This window comes from Rhinopithecus bieti, unplaced genomic scaffold, assembly GCF_001698545.2.
Source record: "Rhinopithecus bieti isolate Rb0 unplaced genomic scaffold, ASM169854v2 scaffold_13742, whole genome shotgun sequence".
NCBI lineage: Eukaryota > Metazoa > Chordata > Mammalia > Primates > Cercopithecidae > Rhinopithecus > Rhinopithecus bieti.
In genome coordinates, this window is record NW_016807807.1 from 126,475 (window position 1) to 137,340 (window position 10,866).

Below are 10,866 nucleotides of genomic sequence, written 5' to 3' on the forward strand. Positions count from 1 at the left end.
GGAGTGCAGTGGCGCGATCTCGGCTCACTGCAAGCTCCGCCTCCCGGGTTTACGCCATTCTCCTGCCTCAGCCTCCCGAGTAGCTGGGACTACAGGTGCCCGCCACCATGCCCAGCTAATTTTTTGTATTTTTAGTAGAGACGGGGTTTCACCGTGGTCTCACTCTCCTGACCTTGTGATCCACCCGCCTCGGCCTCCCAAAGTGCTGGGATTACAGGCGTGAGCCACCATGCCCGGCCAAGGATTATTAATATAGACATATTTAGGACTTTCTCCAGGCTTGCTGATACTCTTTACTTGATGATCTTGGTATATTTTTGGTATGCTATTTAAATATGCATGGTATAGTATGTCTCAGGATTATAATAAAATATTTCTCTGTAAGGATTATGTTTAGATATTTTATCCCAAAAAAATTAGATGAATTTTATTTTATTTTGCATGCCACAGGAAAAAAAAACACTTCCTTCTCAGTTGCATTATATTGTAATGAACTCTCCTCAGATATTTCAACTTTGAAAATTGTCAGCAGTAAGGTAATCACAGTCGTTTTAAGTCTTTGTCATTACAGATGGGCTTTTTGTTTTGTTTTGTTTCTACCCTGAGGCTTCCTTGAAAACACTTGCAAATCACCAACAAGCCACAGTCTTCATCTTCAGCAAAAAATAACTTTCTCAGAGCTCCATGGTAAATAACTAAACCAGGTACTCATAGGCACAGGCATTTGATGGCATCATCAGGAAAAATTTGAAACTATGCAGTGGACTGGGTCAAGATTTCCAGAACACTAGTCAAGAAGCAGATGAATTTATGAGACTGCTAACCCAAGATGAGCAGAACAGTAATTAATTACATAGGACTGACTGAAATGATGAAGAATGATCGTGGACTTTGCTTGGAGTATTGCTGATGCTTTAATGGTACACTTTCTAAATACAAGGAAGCTTTTATCTGTTCTCGTAGGACATCTATAACTTAGCAATTTAATGGACTTTGATTGTGCTAACAAAAATGAATCATTTATCCTTTTTTCCCTGCCTGACCCTTCCGGAACCCAGCAATTCTTATTTTCATGGCAATATAGTTACTTACATACATTTAGTAGGAATCTGTTCTGGTTAACAGAATATAATTTAAAGCATTGGTTCAAGGTCCTGCCTGAGACATTATATTTTAAAATGATAGTCACTCAGGTATGACCAGACATTTTTAAGGAACTAATGTTGACTTACTAGAGTCAGTGCTTTCAAAGCCATCTTGGAAAAGCCATACATGACTTCTATGTTTCCCAATGTCTTGGTAAAAAACCGAGATCATTTCCTGGCAGTTTTAATAAATTTAACATATTTTAGGTCCTTGAGAAGAGAAGAATTCACCCAAAACTAGAAGTAAGTACTGCTGCTGAAGTGTAATGGCTTGCTTTCCAAGAAGGTTTACAAGTCTAATCTAAGATTCCTTATGGAAACTTCCTACCAAAAAAAAAAAAAACTTTAAAATGCCTATATGGCAGATTGTCCTTTTTCCTGTATCTGTGAAATAATGAGACCAAATCTAATGAGACCAGCCATGTGTTATTAGCTTGTGGTCAAGAATGTTCTTTCTTTGAGATTGCCTTTGATCAAAATGAGGAATGGGGGTGACTGTAGGGATAAATGTTGTCTTTTAATAGAAGACTCTAGCAAATTTGCATTCATTTCCTAAGGATGCTGTGATAAGTACTACAAAGGGAGTGACTTAAATTTATTCCCTAACAGCTCTGAGGGCTAGAAATCTGGAATTGTGTTAGTAGGTCTGTGCTCCCCCTGAGACTTAGGAAGAATGCTTCAGTGCCTCTTCTAGCTTCACATGGTGGCCAGTAACCCTTGGCTAGCATGGCTTGTGAGATGCATCACTCTCATCCCTGCCCATCCTCACAGGGCCTTCTGCCGTGTTTGTGTGTGTGTGTGTGTGTGTGTGTGTGTGTTTCCCCTGTTTGACCTTCTGTGCATTTGTGTCCAAATATCCTCTTACTTTAAGGACACTAATCATTGAATTATGGACCATTCTAATTGATATGGTCCCATTTAACTTGATTACATCCCGCAAAGGCCAAATTGTAAAGTAAATCATGTCTCCCCACCAATTTCATACTTTGAAGCTCTAAATACCAGTGGAGCTATATTTGGAGGAAGAAAGTGATTAAGGGTAAAAGTGGTCATAAGGGTGGGCCCTTGATCTAATGGGGTTATTGCCAGTCTAAGAAGAGACACCAGAGAGCCTGTTCTCTCTCTTCACAATCACACAAGGAAAGGTCATGTGAGGACACAGCAGGAAGGTGAACATCAATAAGCCAGGAGAAAAGCCCTCACGAGGATCAACAAAACACTGATGATTTTGGACTTCCTAACTTGGACATGGATCCAACTTTTCCGTCTTTTCAAACATCGATGAATATCAGCTTAGAATAGAGTTCTTATGAATGTTCCTTCAGGCAAAAGGGAACCTGCTAACTAGTCAGTTCCAATAACTGATGTAAGATCATCTTCTGACCATAGCAAACCTATCAAGCTTCCTGTTTTCTCTGACTGAGTGGGGCATAGACCTCCTAATTGCTGAATAAATATTGCTCAGTTTTTTTTTAAGTCTGTGAGGTAAGTTTGCAGAATCAATAAAACAATGTCACAGAGTAGGTATCTTCATGATGCTATCAGCTTGGGGATATATATGATCTTTGAACTGCCCTCTTCCCATTTATCATCTCCTTATCCATACTGGCTTTTGAACTTTCTGAACTCCTTAGCAGGTAGGCACAGTACCTTCAATGTGAATTCCACTTCTCTTCCTCAAGAACTGTAAGAATTATATTTCTGTTGTTTACACCCCCCAGAGTATTGTATTTTGGTGCAGACTAATACAGACACTACTTCTAAATGGGATGATGTTTATAGTCACCAGAGGTTAGGATTTGAACATATCTTTTCGGGCACACAATTCAACCCACAGCATCCTTCAGGGATATCAGATTCGGATCATATTTATTATCTTTAAGCTACTTTGAATATCTTTAAGAAATGTAAATACATGATGGATAAGCAAACTGTCTTGATTTCTTCCACTGTGAAAACAGAAGACAGTTTTATTTCCTACCCATCACCTTGCACACACTATCAAGCTTTACCACGTTTTCAGGTCTTCCAGTTTCCTTCAATTTCTGTTTCCAACCCTCCAGATCAATATTTTAAATTTTTCTCTCTCCCTCCTAACTCAGCATTACTGAGAACCCCAGCTTGACCACACAGATCCCTATCAAGAGTCTAAGTTACTCGGAGCTGGCCTTTTCCTCAAGATCTGAAGAAGTTCCGAGAGTTGAAACCTGACAACTTACTGAACCTGGAAAAACTGAAAACCAGTTAAGACTGTGCTGGATTCTCCAACATACAATCCACTGTGTGAGCTACCAAGGCTGTCTGGTGAAACACTGGCTGTTTTTCAAAAATGAAACCATACTGTGGACAACATCACCCAGAGCAGCAACTCTTCACTTCAAGAAACTCAACAAGCAATATATATAATCCAAAGATTCCCATCCAAAGCCCTCCTGGAATCTGCTAGGCTGGATGCCCTTGGGGTTCAGAGGCTCAATGGCTGGTTTTACGTTAATACAATCTTTGTTAGTGGTATAGTTTTATGTTTTTCAGGCTCAGGCCATTCCACCTTTTAAAATGCTCATCTTGGACTTGAAAAACCAGCTCCCCATTGCCAGCAGCTCACCAGACTTTTCCACGGTTAACGCAGGGACAACACTCAGGAATCTCTGGCTCTGGAAGACTATTGCACTCAGCCTCCTCCAACTTCAAATCCGCTTACTCCCTGAGTTGTTCAAGGGACAGTTTTTCTGAGCCCCTGTATTGAGAACAGAGGAGAGACTGACAAGGCTAATGAAAACTACATTTGACATAATTTTCTGAGGTTGGATATACTATGATGGCTGGCCCTCGCTTATAATGGAGGTTTCCCTCATTATAACTTTTTTTGCCTCCCTATCCAGGTCGCAAACCGTCTGCCCATCGTACTTAAATGAAAATGTACATTCCCTGCTTCCTGTTGTTGCAACATTTGACCACAGCGTTCCTTAAGTATCAAGTGACACTGCAGTGTTGTTTTAGTTTTTCTCTTCGCCACAGTCAATCTGTCTCATGTCCTTCGCATATAAAGCTCCGTAGCGATTGACCACCCATTGCCGTAAGAGATGTCTGCATAGATCCTGAGCATCCTCTCCTGTTGCACGAAGCTTGCCCTTAATAAAGGAGTTCCTTTATTAAGAAAACGGGCCCGAGATGTGTCTGTGTCAGTTAGCTGAGGGAAGGAGTAACAGAGTGTGAACATGGTAAATAATGTTCCCAGGCTACAATGCTAATAAGTACATTGATTTAGAATTTAATTGATATGCTCTGACTGATAGCCCATCTTTTCCTCAATATATTATGAGGAGGGAGGGAGGGAGGGAGGGAGGAGGGAGGGAGGGAGGGAGGGAGGGAGGAAGGAGGAAGGAAAGGAAAGGAAGGAGGAAGGAAGGGAGGAGGAAGGGGGAAGGGGAGGAAGAAGGAAGGGGGAGGGAGGAAGGAAGGTGATTGTCGTTCCCTGGGCCATATTACCTATAGTGTTTCTGTAATTGGTATGAGCCCCATCATTAAGTTTTTGAGCAGCCGGTCTCACTGAATTTCCTAATGAAGTGATGAGTCTCCCTCACAAATGATAAGGAATTAACCATAATCACTGTATCAGTCAGAGCAGCCAGGAAACAGAACCCACAGAAGCAGTATTTTAACAGAGGGATTTTAATGTAAAAGATGGTTAACTAGATGTTGAAGAACCAGAAAGCAAAATAAAATAAAACACTGGGGTATTCTAATAGTAGCAATTGCAAGAAGCAGCTGCTACTCCTGAGGCTGTTGGAACAAGATGAGGGCGTTGAATTCATAAAATTTAAAAGCTTAGAGGAAAAGTCCCCTGGGAAAGTAACCCAGGGTTGGTCAGGTGTTGATATCTCCAAGCAGGGCCATGAGGAAAGTGTGCACATATTGAAAAACCCAATCACTGAGTCTAACTGCTGCTACAGGAAAAGATACATTAGCAAGATTTTTGCGTATCACTCACAGGTTTGGAAGAAAGTCTGTCCTCCTTGCTGCAGCCTCCAAATAGCCCTCCTGCCTGTGTTGGTAGGGCCTGATTGGAGCCAGCTGGCAAGCATAATGTAAAGTGCAGAGTCCTAGCTCTGACCTCACAAAGCACAGCAGATGGGTGGTTGGAAGCTAAGAAATGATAGGTTAATAACTGGCACCTTCACATTCCCCAGTGGGTGAGCCTTCAATGAAGTATACAAACTATTCCCAGAATGTAGTGCCTTACAATGATTTACCATATTTTATCATGATTCTGAGAGTTGGCAATATGGGCAGTTCTGTTGGCCTCACCTGGGGTCACTCATGCAGCTGATTGGGATCCAAGGTGGCCTCATTCAGACTTTGGAATGCTGGTACCAGCTGTTGGCGATGGCATGTCAGTTCCTCTCCTAGGGCCTCCCAGGCTCCCGTGGGTGTTACTAGGCTTCTTCCCAGGAAGCTGATGGGGAACTAATGTCGGCATTGTAAGAGGTTCTAAGCAGAAGCCGCAAGGCCTTCGAGGCCTCCAGCTCACACACCTCTCCACCACATCCTATCAGATAAAGCAAGCCACAGGCCAGCCCAATCTCAAGGAGTTGGAGAAAGAGCATTTATCATTTGACGAAAGGGGCAGAGAAATCATTTTGAAAATAGAAGTGATCCAGGAAGGCAGGCTCCTTGGAACTGTGACTGCAACCAGTCTCACAGGTGGGAGAGCCTTTTATTCCTTTAGGTCACCTCCTACAGGACTTTCCTTTTCTCATCTCCTCAGCCCACCATCAGCCTAACTCAGCATTTGAATGGAGAATGGTGCCTCCTTAATGCTCCTAAGTATCAGCTGGTCTCAAAAACACAGTGTGTGAGCACCTGAAGCAGTCCGTTTTGTTTTGTTTTGTTTGTTTTTCTAGCATTCTTACTCCTCCATATAACATAAAAGCTCCTCTCTGGCTGACCTTAGAAACACTTACCAATCTCATGTCTAGGGTCCTCCCTGTTGCAAAAGTCCTCCTCCTCTCTCTCCTACAATCTGTTTGAATAGAGGCTCCAAGCCCAGATTTCTTTTAATTGGGTAGTGACTGCTGGTTACTCACAGCCCTGACCTTGAATGTACCGTTTCCAACCTCCAAAGGAATGCTGGGTGGCCTATTCACTGTAACTTGGTAAATGTGACAGACACATAGTGCTCAATTTCAAATGCATGGACATATGCACCCTATGGCCAGCCATTCCAATCTTACCTGGGCCTAGTAGTATGCCTGCAACTATGTCCAAAGGGGTGGTGGGGGGTAATTTTCAGCAGCACATGGCATGGACTACTTCTATCCCCAGAGCCAGTGTTGTGGTTCTCCCAATGCATGTGCACTCACTACTGACACCCCCATGGGGAGTGTAGGTTTCAAAGACCATGTGGCTGAGAAGCATCCACTGCAGAATCAACCACTTCAAAGCCCTTTCCTGTCCCAAGGACCTAGCTGCCCATGGTCTAAGTCATCTGGTATAGAAGGTGTCATCTCCAGATCCCAGTGGACCTATCCAAGTGCTCAACTTCCTTCTTTATGGCTGGAGATGCAAGATGCAACAACAATTTGCTTGAACTCTGTAAGAAACATTCTACAAATCCCCTGATTTCTGGACACCAAAACTTTATTTAAGTGACAAATCCCTGAATCTTCTCAGAGTTTAGCCCCCGCATCCACTCTCTGGAGTGCATGTGTCTTCCCAAGACCGCCATGGCTTCTTGCTTATCCAGCCTGATCAGTGTGACATCTCAACAACTTGGATCAGCATAGTGTTCTACAGATGCACCAGATGGCTTTGTTCTCTTCTATAGCAGAGTGAAGTGGAGTAATTATAATTGTAGGGCAAGACTAGTAGTAACTATTGTCCTTGCCACATGAATTCCTACAAGACTTCTGTTCTGATCAGAGGAGAAGAGTATATTTAACAATTCAGAGCTGTGCAACATGTGCCCAGTTGGCTGTTGGAATGGATTCTAACAACAACTCTGTGTCTGGAGCTGAAGCTGCCATCAGAGCAGCAACTTAGTTGCTTGAGGTGAACTCCAGTTCTCCTTCAGGATCCAGCTTGCTACTAAAGAGGCTGCACTGAAGAGTTAAGAGGAAATATGATTAAAAACTCCACCACTCCGTGTCCCACCACAACCTTAAAGACTTTAAAATGACACTCATCTCTTCAACACAACTCCAGCCCCCTACGAGCATGCAATATTGTTATCAGTTTGCTATGTAAGTGATTTGGTTGGCAGGTTCAGCTGGTTCCACATGTCCTTCTTACTTGACAGGCCAAGGGCCCAATGCAGGAGCTATCCCAATGGTCAAGTGTATTAATCAAATTATCCAGTCAGGGACTGGGAAGAGAACTGCTGGGTTGGTCTGCAGAATTTAGCTGGAATTCACCCAGGACAATAATTATTACATAACCCTATAAGCTCCTACTTTAACAAGGGTCAATGATGATGCTTTGGCTCTTTGGGTATCAATGTCACCTTAGACCCATGTCCAACTGTCCTCAAAAAGTCAAGGGTCAGCAAACATATTTTATATAATGTTAGTTGGTGAATAGTTTAGGTTTTGCAAACCATAACAATTAGGAGTCTGCAATTGTAGCATGAAATCAGCCACAGACAATATGTAAATGAATGGAGATTGCTGTGTTCCAATAAAATTTTATTTGCAAAAACAGGTGCCTGGCTTGATTTGGTTCTCAGTCCATAGTGTGCTGCCCCCTGCTCTAGGCAATCTCTTCCTCTTCATATCAAGTCACCCAAGTAAATGTCTCTAAGTTCTCTTCAAAGAAGAACTAGGTACACACAGGATACCACAGAATACTTGAAGGTTTCAAATTCCTTTCTGCTAGCAACACAAATATTTCTTCAATCATTGTTTTCCAGAGATGAAGATACAAAGACATTATGAGAAAACAAAACTACAGACTAACATCCTTTATGAATTTAGGTTGAAAAATCCTCTACAAATACTAGAAAACAATCTAGCAGAATCATAAAAAGAATTATATACCACGATCAACTGAGATTTATTACAAGATTTGACAGAGGTTCAATAAATGAAAATCAAACATTGTAATATTCCACATCAATAGAATAATAGATGAGAAAAACTACATAATCATATTGACTAATTTACAAGATACATTTGAGAAATTCAGTATCTCTTCATGATAGAAACACTGAACAAACTAGGAATAGAATATTCAGCAAGCATAAATCCAAAGAGAACCACACCATGACACAGTATAATTGAATTTTCTAACATCATTCACAATGGGAGAATCTTTTCAAATTGTAACTTTTGTTTTATTTTATTTTAAAATTAATTTATTTTAATTGACAAAAGGTATATATTTATTATGTACAACATTATGTTTTAAAAATGCACACATTGTGGAATTGCTAAATTGAGATTTTTAATATGTGCATTACCATATGTGCATATAATTATTATTTTGTATGTGTGTGGTGAGAACCCCTAAAATTTACTGTCAGTGTTTTCAAAAATACAATCTATTGTTATTAGCTATGATCCATATTGTACAATAGATCTCTTGAATTTACTGTTCCTAGCTAACTGAAAAAACTATAATCTCAGAAGTAGCAAGACAAAACAATTTGCTGCATATGAAGGGCTTCCTTAAGATTATCATCCAATTTCTCAGCAGAAAGATTCCAGGCCAGAAGGAGGTGAGGTCATATGTTCCAAGTCCTGAAAGAGACAAATTGTCACCAACAATACTATGCCTAGCAAAAATGACCTTCAAACATGAAGGAGAAATCAAAGCTTTTTGAAAACTAAAAAAGCTAAGTTTGTTACCAATAGACCTGCTCTGAAATAAATAATAGAAGGAATCCTTCAAATTGAAAAACTGGATGCTAGAAAGCAACATGAAGCTGTATAAAAATATAAGATTCTGTGGTAACAATAAACACATTGACAAATATAGTAACAGAGTTTTATGTATTCACAAAGATATGGTTTGGAATTACTTATTTTTAGAAGAGAAGCAGAACAGAAAATTTTGTAAAATTTCAGAGCTGCTCTGCTCAAAGTCAAGGAAATCCACACCTTATATCAATGTGACCTGGAAATGAGACATGGAGTCAAAGGGGTTCATTTTGGAGCTGTAAGGCTTGACTATCCTGCTGAATTTTGAACTTGCATAGAACCTGTAGCCCCTTCATTTTGGTCTATTTCTCCCAGTTGGAATAAGTGTATTTACCCAATCCCTGTATCCATATTGAACCTTAGAAGTAATTAACTTGCTTTTGATTTTACAGGCTCATAGGTGGAAGGGACTTGGCTTGTCTCAGATAAGACTTTGGACTGTTGACTTTTGAATTAATGTTGAAGTGAGTTAAAACTGGAAGACAGTTGGGAAGGCAAGGTTGATCTTGATATGTGAGGACATGAGATTTGGGAGGGGCCAGGACAGAATAATATTGTTTGGCTGTTTCTCCACCAAATATCACTCCGAATTGTAACAATCCTCACATGTCAAGGGCAGGGCCAAGTGGAGATAATTAAATCATGTGGACAGTTTCCCCCATACTCTTTTCCTGGGAATGAAGAAGTCTCAGGAGATCTGATGGTTTTTTAAATGGGAGTTGCCCTGCAAAAGCTCTCTTGCCTGCAGCCATGTAAGATGTGCCTTTGCTTCTTGTTTGCCTTCCACCATGATTGTGAGGCCTCCCAGCTATATGAAACTGTGAAGCCACTAAACATCTTTTCTTTATAAATTATGCAGCCTCAGGTATGTCTTTATTAGCAATGCAAGAACAGACTAATACACTGCATGAACTCTTTATATGTAGAGTCTAAAATAGTGAAAATCATAAGCAGAGAACAGAATGATGTTTGCCAGGGGTGGAAGTAAAGGAAAATGGGAAGATCTTGGACAAAGGTTACAAAATTTCAGTTATGCAACATGAATAACTTCTGGAAATCCAATGAATAGTGTGTAATTTTAGTTAATAATACTGTATCATATACTCAAAATTGATGAAAGGTCATTCTCACCACACAACAAAGAGAGAAAAAAGAAAATGGTAACTGTCTGCTGCAATGGATATATTCATTATCTTGATAGTGTTGATTATTTCAGTATATATTCTATCAAGACATCAACTTTTATACATCTAAAATATATGCAATTTTAATTAGTCAATTATACCTCAGAAAAACTAAAGTAATAAAGACCTACATGAAAGACCTAAAACTGTAAAAAACCTAGAAACAAACATAAGGGGGGAAACTCATGATACTGAACTTGGCAAGGATTTCGTGGATATGACACTAAAAGCACAGTCAATGAAAAAAATAAGCAAATGGAACAACATTAAGCTTAAAATCATTTGTCTATCAAAAGTTATATTCAACTGAGTGAAAAAGCATGGGAGAAAATACTTGTAAATTACATATGTTATAAGGAGTTACTATCCAAAATACATAAAGGAAACCTACAAATAAAACACCCAATTACAAAACAGACAAGGGACTTGAATAGACATTTCTCCAAAATGAATACCAATCGCCAACAAGCATAATAAAATATACTCAATTTCAAGCAAAACAATAAGATATCACCTCACACTCAGTAGGGATGGAAACCATAAAAACAAAACCCAAAACAGAAAAATGACTCCTCAAAAAATTGCAAATAAAACTAGTATATGACTCAGCAATCCCAGTTC

At 40.0% G+C, this 10,866-nt stretch overlaps 1 long non-coding RNA gene across 1 annotated transcript in view; it reads right to left on the reverse strand.

The window, feature by feature from the left end:
* LOC108536787 (uncharacterized) overlaps positions 1–5,218 on the reverse strand; it is a 76,472-nt gene extending 71,254 nt beyond the window's left edge. The window contains exon 1 of the long non-coding RNA XR_001887626.1: positions 5,137–5,218. This is a non-coding gene — a long non-coding RNA (uncharacterized LOC108536787). The remainder of the gene's footprint in view (positions 1–5,136) is intronic.
* Positions 5,219–10,866: the final 5,648 nt, after the last annotated feature.